This window comes from Chrysoperla carnea, chromosome 2 (assembly GCF_905475395.1).
Source record: "Chrysoperla carnea chromosome 2, inChrCarn1.1, whole genome shotgun sequence".
NCBI lineage: Eukaryota > Metazoa > Arthropoda > Insecta > Neuroptera > Chrysopidae > Chrysoperla > Chrysoperla carnea.
The window spans coordinates 92270589-92284278 of record NC_058338.1 but is presented as its reverse complement, the minus strand read 5'-3'; the positions used below and the strand labels follow the sequence as shown (position 1 = coordinate 92284278).

Sequence of the window (13690 nt, the reverse complement as noted above, 5' to 3'; positions counted from 1 at the left end):
CCTGCCGCTTTGTACGGAGAGTTGAAAGAGTGAGAAATTTTGTTATTTATATAAAGTTTAGAAGCTACCAAAATTTTAAAAATTATTGTTCCACTTTGTTAAAACCACTAGAAAGCAAACTTTATTTTTCTTGAAAAATTAAAAATTCCCGTTCAAACTTCGTGGATCAAACCGTTCACTTTCCAATCGATTTAAAATCCTGTATCATTTATCAGATTTAAAATCCTGTATTATCTGAAATAATCATCACACTGAAATTTTGCTGATATCATTTGAAAACTTAAACTGGCTCCTTCAAATCTGTTTTTTGACATGTTTTAAAAACAAAAATTGGAAGAATGGTAAAATTTTTTACAAAATAATATGCAAGGGCTTACATGAAGGCAGTGTTAGTTTTCGAATGATAGCAGATCAATATTAGTGCAATGACTATTTGAGATAATACAGGATTTTAAATCCAGAAGTGTCAATTTTGCTTTGAAAGGCTTTGCTTTTTGAATATCTTGGTCCAGAAAGCTCGTAAGGAAAATTTTTTAAGCTCATTTTCAAGAAAAAATAAACTAGCTTTTGAGTGGTCTTAAAAATTTTTTTTTTAATTTTAAATAAAATTTAGTGATAACATTTCTCACCCTTTCCACCCTCCGTGCAAAGCAACAAGTGTTGATAAAAAATTTTGAGCAATATGTTCCAAAACTAGAAAATACAAATTTTGAAACATTATAATTGTTCCAAATTCGATTATTTTTCGAAGAGATTCGCCTTCTTGAAGTTTAGGTAAAATTGTTAAAATTGTAAAAAAAATTTTCCTTTAATACTTTGGTTCGGTATACTTGAGTGCTTTATAGTATATAGAGAAATGTTTCTCTATATATGAAGGTACTTTCTTAAATACAACTTTCACAATTTTAATATTATTAACTAAATTATTGTCACTAAAATTAATATTTACGACAAAAGTAAGTGGATAATCTTTTGTCAACTATGTACACCATCTTACTACATCTTACATAATAAGAGCTTCTTCTTTCTATTGTAAATGACAGCATACAAAAACTGTCATCAACTTTTATCTGTGCATTCAAGGAGAGATTCATTTTAACTTTGTGTGTGGTTTGGTTAATTTATTTTCCACTAAATCAAATATTAATTTCATATTCATTTGTTTTTAATGAAAAGTTTTATTTTTTTCGTACTTAAAATCTTGATATTTGTGTTTGTTTCGCCCCTTTTTTAAAAAGAAGTAGGGAAGGAAGGAAGTATGAAATAGTTTTACTTTCACTCGAATAATTTCTTTTGTTGAATTTTATAATTAAAAAACATTTGGTGAAATGTGAGGGCATATTTATGAAAAATTTATAAGTATATAATGTGTCCCCGGATAAAGGTAACTATGTAAATTTTTTCTACTTGTAAATTTTCTTATTTTTCATTTTTAGAAAAAAAGTCACTCTTAATAAAAAATTTTGCTTATTTTGAAAAGTATGTAGGAATATTTAAAACTTCTAAATAACGTACAGGGTAGCCAAAAATTTGGTATCCCTATTTTTATTTTGGTAAACTACCCATAATTTTATAAGTTGACAAAATGTTACTAAGAAAAGTTGCTCGAAATTAACAATTATGACTCTATAGAAAATATCAAGAAGATCCGTGTACTTTAATTATAGTATCCTTTTTTATCTGAACAAAAGTTGTAATTACAAAAAAAAAACGTGTCCAAGAAAATAATAATAAATCAATTAACATGTGCTATTCGAGAGTGTATTTTTTTTGTATACTATGTTAGAAAATTAAAAAGCAAATTTATTTTCTCGGATAAACATTCACTATAAGAATGGAAGTGTCAAAGTTGGAAAGGTCATCTATCATCTAGGAATTCAGTCATGAATTGGAATCTAGAGTCATAATTGTTAATTTCGAGCAACATTTCTTATTAACATTTTGTCAATTTATACTAAGTTTACCAAAAACATAAAATAGTGATACCAAATTTTTGGCTATCCTGTACATTATTTAGAAGTTTTAAATATTCCTACTTTTCAGAATAAGCAAAATATTTTATAAAAAATGACTTTTTTTCTTAAAATGCAAAATAAGAAAATTTACAAGTATAGTTACCTCTATCCGGGGACACACTGTATTTTATTACAGTTACCTATAACTGAAAAAAGTCAGAAAAAGATTTTAATATTACAACCAAGATCGGTTCTGAACCTAGCACACGCGTTAAGAGCAATTTACTCACGCTTTATTTAAAACCACACGAGCAAGGGGTCAATCAAGAGGTTAGGTCACGTCAGTTGTACGTCGATTATGATAAAATATACATCCAATCACTCGATTAATAAAGACATTGATAATTTTTTGTTCGCCCATGTAGTTAAAAGGCCTGTAACGGCTTCATTTTTATTGTATTATAATCGTAGCTAATTTTTTTAAATCATATTTGATACTTTAAGGATGTACAAGCGCGACGGCAATTTTGGATGAAAGCCTTGATGTTTTTGTATATGAAGTTTAACTTAGTCTAAATCAATTCTGAAAATTTTAGGGGGTTGTCCAATTATTTAAATAAATAAATGACTTCAAAATTAGCCATATTAAACATTGGTACTATGGGGAAACGGTAGATGGGTGATATGTTTTCATAGATTTATCCAAAACTAGTCGATGGAAATTAAAAAAAAAAAAAAAAACAACAATTAAATTAATGTTTAAACCTTAATAGATTATTGAAGAAAAAAAAAACCGTTGTGCCCGACTTATTAAGGTTGTACAAGCACGGTAGTGGGAACGCAAATTTTTTAAAAAATATTTGATGGTGAATTATATTATAATTTGACAATATAAGACGAAAAGTAATTAAACAATTTTTTGATATCTGGAATAATTTTTAAATTATTTAGCATTCAATATTTCCAAAACCAAGGCCGATATCGAAAAATTTTATTCTGATTTTTCTTCTACATTCATGAAGCTATAACAAAATTCATCATCAAAGTCGAAAATAAGGTAAAAATAATTTCAACCACAAGTCTAAACTTGTCTTGCCTAACTTAAAATAAATATGTAAAAATAAAATTGTTATTGATTAATCGATTTTTATAGTCCTAAAATTCATTTTAAAAGTATTTTTCTTGCATTACTTCTGAAGATAATAAAAACACTTATATTGAACAAGGAAAATTCAAGAAATTGTTGGTTTTTCTTTGAGCATTTTCCGCCAAATATTCTTTTTTTTTCGTTTTTCTTATTATCCCTTGAGATATATGCAATTTTCCTACAAACCTCCCCTTATTTTAATGAGAAATCTAGAAAATTTGATAATTAATAATAAATAATTCATCAATTAAAAGGATTGAATAACATAAATAAACAATTAACAAAAACAAATATAAATAATTAAATAAATAAAAATAATAATAGTATTAATTAAATTAATAAAAAAATTTATAAAAATGAATTAAATGATTGAATAAGAAAACAAAAGGAAAATACTCAGGTAAATGTATGTAGTTCTTATGTATACAAAATCGTGTAATTAAATTGATTTTTAATTAACTTTCTTTAATAAAACAGGCAAGTTAGTAACGTATATACATATTCCATACAGGTGCAATAAAACATGGTTCAAGTTGATGGGATGGGTTTTATAATATTCATTTGTAACTATTAGTCCTGGCACTTTGGCTCCGATCCCGTGTGCATGGTAAATATTCATAGGCTTGTTGACTAAAATTTGTTATCATAACAGGCGAAGTATTCTCACTGCACGGGCAGAAAAGTTTTTGAAAATCTTTAGAAGTACGCAAAATATGAACGTTTAAAATTCCTAATTAAACAAAGAGGAAGAGAAGGTTAATGACATCATTGTCCGGTATCACCGTAGAGATATACTACTGTGCCCAAAAAATAAGGTGCCATTGTATTTATTTTGAAAATTATTTATTCTTCCAAACCAATTTCATCCTTTTCAAAGTAACCCCTTCCCGATGCACTGCACTTATGCCAACGAATTTTCTAATCTTCGAAACACTGGTTGTAGTCACTTTCGGAGATTGCCTTCAGTTCCGTCTTCGCTGCGGCTTGAATCTTCTCTATCGTATCAAAACGGTGTCCCCGGAGCGGTCTTTTGAGCTTGCTGAACAGCCAGAAGTTCACGGTGCCAGATCAGGTGAATACGGTGATTGCGGAACGATATGGGGATGGTGCATTATCTGGGGTATAAAAACCATGAATTGTCTTTCCACAATTCCGGCGTTTTTAGGCGGATAGCGTTACGCAAATGATGCATAACGTTAAAAAAATATTCCTTGTTGACTGTTTGGCCGGGCGGAAGGAATTCATAATGCACAACAATGCGCGCAGTTTAAATTCAAATGTTATTTTTTGGACACAGTATTATATATAAAATACATATTAAACTTTGTTTTACTAAACAGAGATGGGCTACAATCTTTGAATGACAAATAATTTCTTCGTTTTTTAATCAATTTTAATTTCACTTTCAAATTTTGTCATGGTATCAAGTCTAGTTTTACATTTTTATTCGTATTATGGCAAAATCGACAACAGGCAACTACCGTATTAAATAACAAGGGTACTCTGTATTTAAGTTGTTTCATTCTTATCATTTTGACGAAGCACTATTCTATACTTCTTGGGTACAGGTGCAATGTTTACAAATACTGGAACAAGCTTAATTATCTGTTTAGCTATAAATGTGCTAGCGTTGTCAGCCTTTTCCAATCAAAAAGTCCAAAACTTTAAGACTTTAAGTGAGAACGTTCTCAATTAAGTCAATTAGGTTATGTTATATTGGCTGTCCACGAAGGACATACTTAGACTATAGAGACCATTGTGATACCATATATGTGTTTTACCACCTTTCCGCTGATAATTTCATTTATCAGTTCCTCAATTTCAGAGGCTGAGTGCACCTACTTCATGCATATACCATGCACTACACAAGCCCATTACAACTATTAATTAAATTAATTTTGTTGCGACGTAGGGAATCGAACCCGCTATCCTAAGCATACCGCAGGCGGAATTAAGTCAGTTGAAACCCGAGGACTATGAGTTGAAAATCTTTTTTTTTTCTCCAAGGCTATGAGTTGAAAATCGTATTTTATCAAAGTCAAAGCCCAACATTATCAAAGACACAAACAAATAAACACGCGCTTCTGATCGGGAAGTTAAATAAAAAATACGTTTTAAAGGTCTTCGGAGTGCCTTTTCACAAGTAGTCTTTTACACGTATGAGTGGCTCAAAATTTAAAATAATCATTTTCTACTTTTTAGTACAATAAAAGCTTGTCTTTGAAAGTAAGTAATTTTTATTTCATCTTTTAATTTAAAACTAAAAAAGGTGTGTTCGTAAAATATGGTGGAAGCTAATTTACATATGTTATTCTCAACAAACCCTTTCATTTGTTACCCATATAATGAGAATATATAAAAAATTACTGGTCCGTCATCACAGGATGACATCACTCAGCTAACCATGTATTGTCATCCAAACTAAACGTGTATGCAAAATTTCAGCTATACAGAATGTTCGATTTACATCTAGGCATATAAATATCACGAGTTTGACAGAATACATGCGTTAACAATGCATCTAAGTGAAAGGTATTATATACATGTGTTGAAGCTTCGATATGCGTTGAGATAGTAGTAAGACGCTTGGAGAGTGGGAGTTTCTTAGTTGAATAGATGAATTACAACAGATAAGCCACGATACAACCTCTTACTTAGATGCATTGTTTAACGTATGTACTCTGTCATACTCGTGATATTTGTATGCCTAGATGTAAATCGAACATTCTATATACATACATTGTACTTTATTAAAATGAAAAAATTAATATTTAATGAATTAAGTACAAATTATGATTCATCGCGAGTTGAGAATATTTTCGTATGTATAAAGGTACTTTATTAAACACTAAAAATAAACCTTCAACGTCTAGACTATGCAGGTAGAAAACTAAAATACAATCTAACAAGAATCATATATAACAAACGGATAAATGATCGAAATATCTTGGGAAAATTAATTAAATCAAATATTGTAAAACTACATAAATGATAATAATTCTATAGATATATAAAAAAAATTGTCAAGAATGTAGAAGATCATGCTACTAAGGGTTCGTAAATGGAACAGTTGCAATTATGAATGCTAAAAAAGTAACTAATTATTGGCAACATGGAAATAAGGGAGGAAAGCTCTAATAATCCTCTTTTGCATTAAATATTCATCAATAATTGAAAAACTTTCTAAAATGTTTTTCCCCATTTGCAGCGACATCACTATTCTTATCGACAGCCAAGTAGCGGTAAAATCCTACTGCTCGGTGTACCTAACTTCAAAAGCAGCACAGAGCTGCAAAAATCCATACATGACCTGGCAATCATTGTAAACCTGATGTGGGAACCGGGACACAAGGATAAGGGAATTGTGAACCTGACATGCAAAGCTACCGGATACAAGCGTCAATAGGCATCCGGAAGTTCCGTTTGCGAACTGCAGCTGGTCTTGAATTAGGATATCTTATAAAAAGGCAAGCTTAGATGGAGGGAGGAACACATTTATGGTATTGCAGAGCAGATAAGGTCTGAGTACAATTGTAGGCATTCCGAAGAACTTATACCGTTTCCAAGGTCCTCTATCAGAAAAATTGTTTCGGCTATTACAGGACACTGGCTTGCCAGCAGTCATGCTGAACGTCTGGCCCAGACAATATGTCACGACTATTACAGGAAATGTCTCAGTGGGGATGAGGAAGAAACGATGTATCATCTTCTCCGTTACTTGCCATGAGGAAATGGACTCACTTGAAAAACCTTCTTGGAAAACCGTAACAATGTAAAGTTCTTTGACGTTAAAGTACTCCTGCTGTACTTAAACAGCTCGAAAGGGTTCATGGTGTTATGGTCCCATGACATTCGTCTTATCACTCGGTAGTAAAACGCTCTGTGGTAGTTAATAAATCAGTATATTGTTCTCGTGTTTTTTGCGAAAATTGCAGTTTTACGTATAATACACAATATTTTATAATATTGTGAGAATTTGCAGACTCAGACCTGGTGTTAAAACTTGTAATAATTACACGTGTCACTTGAAGTCATGGTCAAATTTGAAACACGAGGATGATGTCTAAAGACGCGGTTGAGTGTTGCTTCCCCTCAGCCGCGTATATAAGCCAAAGTTCTCTGAAGCTATGGGAAATTTGTTACTTGCATTTGTTACAGATCCATTTGTTTTGCGGATCTATTAGTGGAATTTATTAGCAAAATTCGTTGTAGGACCATTCTTTTTTTGGTTCTACTAGTTATACAAATTAATTAATTAATTAATTTTCGGCTTTCGATTCGAACACTTCATACATAATTTCATTGTGAATAATCAACATCAAATAAAGAATACTTAAACAATAGTGAGTTAACTTTAAATATTATACGCTTCAAAAATATATCCGCTCGTCCAACCCTTGATCCACAACAATGGATAGTAGCTAAGGATAAGTTTGACCCACCGCAGGACAGCGGCTCTAACCTAACCTTACCCAACCTTTCTAAAATTTTGGATTTATGCAACACAGTCATAAAACACTTTTTACTTATTTCTCATCAGCCAAATAGCGATATATAAGAAAAAAAGACTTGAATAAACAATGGAACCCAGCTTTGATGGTTGAATCGATGGATAATTTTGTTATGGAAATTTTGAGTCGAAAAAATATAATCACTATTCTCTCCTACGAGATTTAAATATAAGAAATCATAATCAGAACAAATCTTCGAAGATAATAAAAAATAAAATACAAATCAGACTAATGATCACAATTTTACAGTCAAAACACGTATTCATTCATAATACTTATAAATAATAATAAGATTTCATTATTTTTTTTACTACAATCCCCTTCAAAATTACTTTTTAATAATATGCTATTCATTGGACTTTTATATATAAGTGTGCATATTTCAAATAATTCTATAATTGGTCGCTATTTTAAGAATTTTTTCATAATTGTATTTATAAATTTAGGGGTGAAAATTAAATAAATTGTTTTTTCATAAACCAATTTAAATCTTCGTATATTCATATCCGAAAAGGTGCATTTTTTTTTTGCTACATCTTAAGGTATTTCGATACCGTAAAAATGAAAATAGTACCAAAAATTAAAAATTTTATTTATCAATTAATCACTCTTATATCCGTATTAGCTTGGTACCCGCCCGCTTCTAGTAAATGTCACTTTGAATTTAATTGTTTTAATTTTTTTTAATTATATCTATATCTTTATAATTTATAACTCAGGAGTTATTCTGATGTAAGAGCTATATTGCTGTTCAGTTTCATTAAAAACCATACGCTAGTTTTTGCGTGAAAGCGTAAAAAACAAACAAACAAACATCCTTACTTTCACATATATAATACAGTAGAACCTCGATAAGTTAAAGTCCAAGGGAAACACAAAATATTTTAAGTTATAGAGGTTTTAAGTTATCAAAGGTCTATGTTAGGTAAAGGTTAATATAGAGGTATGTACATGTTTCTATGTACCCTAGTTAATATAGAGGTATGTACATGTTTCTATGTAGTTATTGAGGGCCTATACAGAGATTATTTATTTAAGTTATAGAGGTTGCGTATTTTAAGTTATAGACGTTTTGGGCTCTGATGGGAAGAGAACATAGTATTTTTTGAAGTAACAGAGGTTTTTATGTTACCGAGGTTTAAGTTATCGAGGTTCTACTGTATATAGGGATAATGATTTTATGAAACATTCATATTGAGTCTGTATAAACGGTTTTATGAGAAATTAACTATTTTAAGTGGTTCGGTTGTTTAAGTACGATGAATGTTCAAAATTTTGAATTATTTTATTTTAGAAATTGTGATTTTTTAACAAAGAAGCTTATGGAAGAACTCATCATAATTTTAATTGTACAAAAATTCATCGGTGAGCTTCAAAAAAGTTTTCATCATGAAGAAAGTTTATCACAGATTCTGTTTATGTAAAAAAAAAACATTACCTTACGGCGCTTTCCAAAAAGAAAACATATGAAACTTTGGTTTTTGACGCTTTTTCAATATTTTTAGAGCATTTTTTTACATTTACGTCATACAAATTGCCTAGTTGACTAGTTACGAGTCACGAAAAATCGTTTTTTTACGAAAAAACGAGCACATTTTCCATGAACCGTACAGGGAATTGATATGAATTTTTACAAAAGACGTATAAATGGATGATTATTTGATAAATAAAATTTTAAATATTTGTATCATTTTGAATTTTATTGTTTATCAAAAATAAAAACAAACAATTGACTGAGTTCATTGTCGGAATACCTTGATAAAGTATTGAATGTAGTGCTTGCATTATTTTTTTTATAAGTTTAAGAGTTTAAAAAACCAACACATTTATTTGGTTTTCGAAATTTTTCGAACATTTTTCACTATACCACTATTTGAAGCCAAAACTTGCAAATTTTCAACTCCCTATCTTTTTAGTTTTGGAGAAAATGTACAAAATAGTTTTCCCCTAATTTGCGCCCTCACAGATAAACAGATGACAAATGAAAATGAATTAATTAGGAGATTTTATGAACACCTATATACCAAAATTTTGTTAATAGCATTAACATTTCTAAGCGTTATAAACTTGGGGCAAAAACTAATATACCCTGATATATATTCGTTATTTAACAGATAAAATAATATTAAATAATATTTAGTGGAAATACCAAAATTGGAAGCGTTAAGTATTTAAAAATATAGCCTGAATAATTAAAAAAAATTAAATCGTCGTTTTGAAAATTCGAACATAGAACAGAAGAAAAAACACTATACCTATAATAAGCGGAAAAGAAATTGTGAAAAAAATTAAAAACAAATTTTAAAATTTTAAAAATTTAATCAAATAAAATAGGAATTAACTGATAAAAATCAGTTTTAATCAATTCGACCATTCATTAAATTTAATCAGTGCTCCCTGTTTCTCCCAAAGCAACTAACAATTATCGACAATAAAGAAAAAATAAAAACCATATACAAGTTAATACTACTAGTGTACTCTATTGAAATCTGTTTAAACTTTTATTGAAGGTTTGTGTCATAGCTAGGATAAAGTTTATAATCGACAATAATTTTCACTATATTTTTCGACGCGCATGTTTGAACTTGATTTTGCTTTTACAATCTTCACAACAATAATAAACATTATATTAATGAAATTGACAAACAATGGAATAAAATACTGGTAATATTGTCCATTGATAGAATTATTGTAAAAGTAAAATATACATATTTTGATTTTTTCAACTTTATGACGTCATTAAAATCCAAAAAATTGAATTTTTACTCTATCATATCTAAATTATATCCAATTTTAATAAACCAAGTATGGAGTTATACTAAATTTGGGCCATACTTTTCAAATTTGTGGGCAAATTTAACCTATATCCAATTTTAATAAACCAAGTACGAAATTATACTAAATTTGGGCCACACTTTTCAAATTTGTGGTCAAATTTAACCTAACGATAAAAATTTTGAAGATATTGGGGTCTTAATACTAATATTTTGCTCTAAGGTGAAGGTAAGCTAAAAAATAACATCAAAAATAAAAAGTTTGACCCAAAATTAGTGCGCATCAAAAAAAAATTTTCATTCAGATTGGATAAAATTTGGGTATTTTATGATAAAAATCGATTTTTTGAACTTGACGACGTCACCAAAATCCATAAAATTACATTTTTGCTCTATCACATCCAAATTATATCCAATTTTAATAAACCAAGTATGTCCTAATTTTTAAATTTGTGGTCAAATATGACCTACCGATAAAAGTTTAGAAGATAGTGGGATGTCAATGCCAAAATTTCGCACAAAGATGAATTTTAGTTGAAACATAACACATAAATGAAAAGTTTGACCCAAAATTAGTGATTGTAATGATTAGGATTGTAAAAAAATTTCATTCAGATCGGATAAAATTTGGGTGTATTATGAAAAAATCGATTTTTCTACTTGATGACGTCATCAAAATCCAAAAATTGGAAAAGTATGGCCCAAATTTAGTTTGATTCCATTCTTGGTTTATTAAAATTGGACAAAATTTGGATGTGATGTCATAAAGTTGAAAATATAGTAGGGAGCTGGTGCCGATATTTCGCATTTTTATTTAAGTTACTTTTTGATTGAATAACTACACAACGTGTTATTTGCCATAATAGGTTAAAATGATCCATCCTGTATACACACTTACATTACAAAAAATAATACAAAAATAACGCTTTAAATTTAAAAAGCTTTTAGTTATATTGAATCCATGTTATATTGAAATGAATGTTAATTTCTATTTAAAAAAATCCTACATATTGTATTCAATTTCAATCGTTTTAATTAAACAAAATATCAATTAACAGAATATTAATTTAGCCGTTGATTGGATAACAATTATCAGAAAAACAATGGAAAAACATATTTTTCGAAAAATATTCTTTACAGGGTGTTCCCTGACATTGTTTAGTAAGGTGGTTTAATGTTTTATTTTTGGAACTATGTTCCTAATCGCACGATATTTTTTTGTTGATTGGGAGTTAAAACCAAAAAAAAAACTGCAACAGACACCAAAAACCGACATCTAGGTTACCTAGGAAACTAAAACATTTTTTCAGATTGCCATGAGTTTTAAGAAAATCCAAAAATCTTTTTAGAACTGTCAATTTGTATTTTTGTCAAAATTTTATGTTTTATTTTTTACAAAAATGGAGTTATGAAAGTTATCAGAAGTTACAGAAAATAGAGATAATTTAAAGTAAATACAATGCAATTTTATATTATGTCATAATAAATATCCTGATCAAACCAAACGTAATGTTATCACATATTGGGTTGGTTACTAAATTAGAATTATGTCTTTTTTAAAATAATACAATTATTTCATACAGTATAAAAACTAAAAAGTAACTATAAAATTTAATAAAATTTATACCCTAAATTTTCGGAAAATGATTTTGAAAATAAAAAAAGTAATCGCTACATTTATAATGTACGGAAAGAACAGTACCTACAGGGTGCACACGACACTTCTCGATCTTTTTTTTAAATTTTTGTATAGAAGGCAGTTTTGATTTAAAATTATCTAAGGAATACGCTCTTAAACTATGTGCATCGAGTCACTCTGTATTTAGAATACAAGCGAGAGCCTTTATATATCCCATAAATCCGAAATTTCCCATTTTCATTTGGATATTTGCTTACATTCATTATTTTACCATTATATATATATATTGTATGAATGTTCAATTATAGAATTCAGATTATATTACAGATTTTGATTGATTAAATACAACGTTGAACTTTGTCACAAACTTCAATTCACTAAGTTTCTTGACATTTAATTAAAATCTATTATTATATAAAATGATGTATGACCTATAGAAAGCTTTGAAAAGCTCATACCTTACATATTTTGGACTGTTTGTTAATGAAAATACTAGCTGGACAATAAAGATTCATTCACGGTACGAAAATGTGGTTGGGATACTTGGTGTTGCAAGCATATAAAAAAGCGTTTTTTCTATATCCTGAAAAACGGTAATTCGAATTTTTATTAAATCCCTACGTATTATAAATGTGAAAGAAAGGTTCTTTGTTTGTTTGTGAGGCATTCGCACAAAACCTACTGAATAGATTTAATTGAAACAAACAAAACAATAGAAAAACTCATACGTCAGACGAACACACGAGCTATAATTTATAAAGATAAATTTAAAAAAAATAAATTAATTAACTAAACTTAGTTTAACATTTCACTGTGCCATTTATGAGCATCATTTTGAACTATAAATTTAAAGATTACTGTAAAAATGGTAAAGGATAATACTGATGTCGGATTGGCCATAATACCCATGAAAATGAAAAACTAGACTTGATACCATGACAAAATTTAAAACTATAATTAAAATTAATTAAAAAACAAAGAAGTTATAAGCAATCAAAGATTACACTCAATGGTTTCCCATCTCCTTTTAGCAAAACAAAGTATTATATGTAATTTTTACAGCGATACACACTCATGACGTCACTAGTGGGTATCTTCCTCTTTGTTTAATTAAGAATTTTAAACGTTCACATTTTGCATGATAGCAAAGTTTTTTAAGAAGCAACTTCACTTTTCTAATCGTGAAGTGAGAATTCTTCGTCTGAGGTGGCACAAAAAATTTTGTACAATCCTCTATTATGACTATTTTACATTTAATAAAAAGAAACTGTACATATACTTTACCTGTGTAAAACAGTTCCTATCCCTATTTCGAGTATTTTGGAAGGCGGATAAATGAGAGCAAGGGCGATGAAAGCTATAATACGGTGATCTTTACCACTTTTTATACCATGTATATATGAAATATACATAGTATTATAAGTTTAGTCCCAAGTTTGTAACGCCTAAAAATATTGATGCTACAAAAAAAAATTGGTATAGGTGTTCATAAAATCACCTAATTAATCCATTTCCGGTTGTCCGTCCGTCCGTCCGTCCGTCCGTCTGTGGTCACGATTACTCAAAAACGAAAAGAGATATCAAGCTGAAATTTTTACAGCGTGCTTAGGACGTAAAAAGTGAGGTCAAGTTCGTAAATGAGCAACATGGGTCAATTGGGTCAT

General features: G+C 29.2%; 1 long non-coding RNA gene across 1 annotated transcript; it reads right to left on the bottom strand.

The window, feature by feature from the left end:
- Positions 1-265: 265 nt before the first annotated feature.
- On the bottom strand, positions 266-13366 carry LOC123293930. The gene is made up of 3 exons (XR_006535065.1): positions 13295-13366; positions 10215-10217; positions 266-279 (listed from the first exon to the last, which is right to left on the bottom strand). It is a non-coding gene; the product is annotated as an uncharacterized LOC123293930 (long non-coding RNA).
- Positions 13367-13690: the final 324 nt, after the last annotated feature.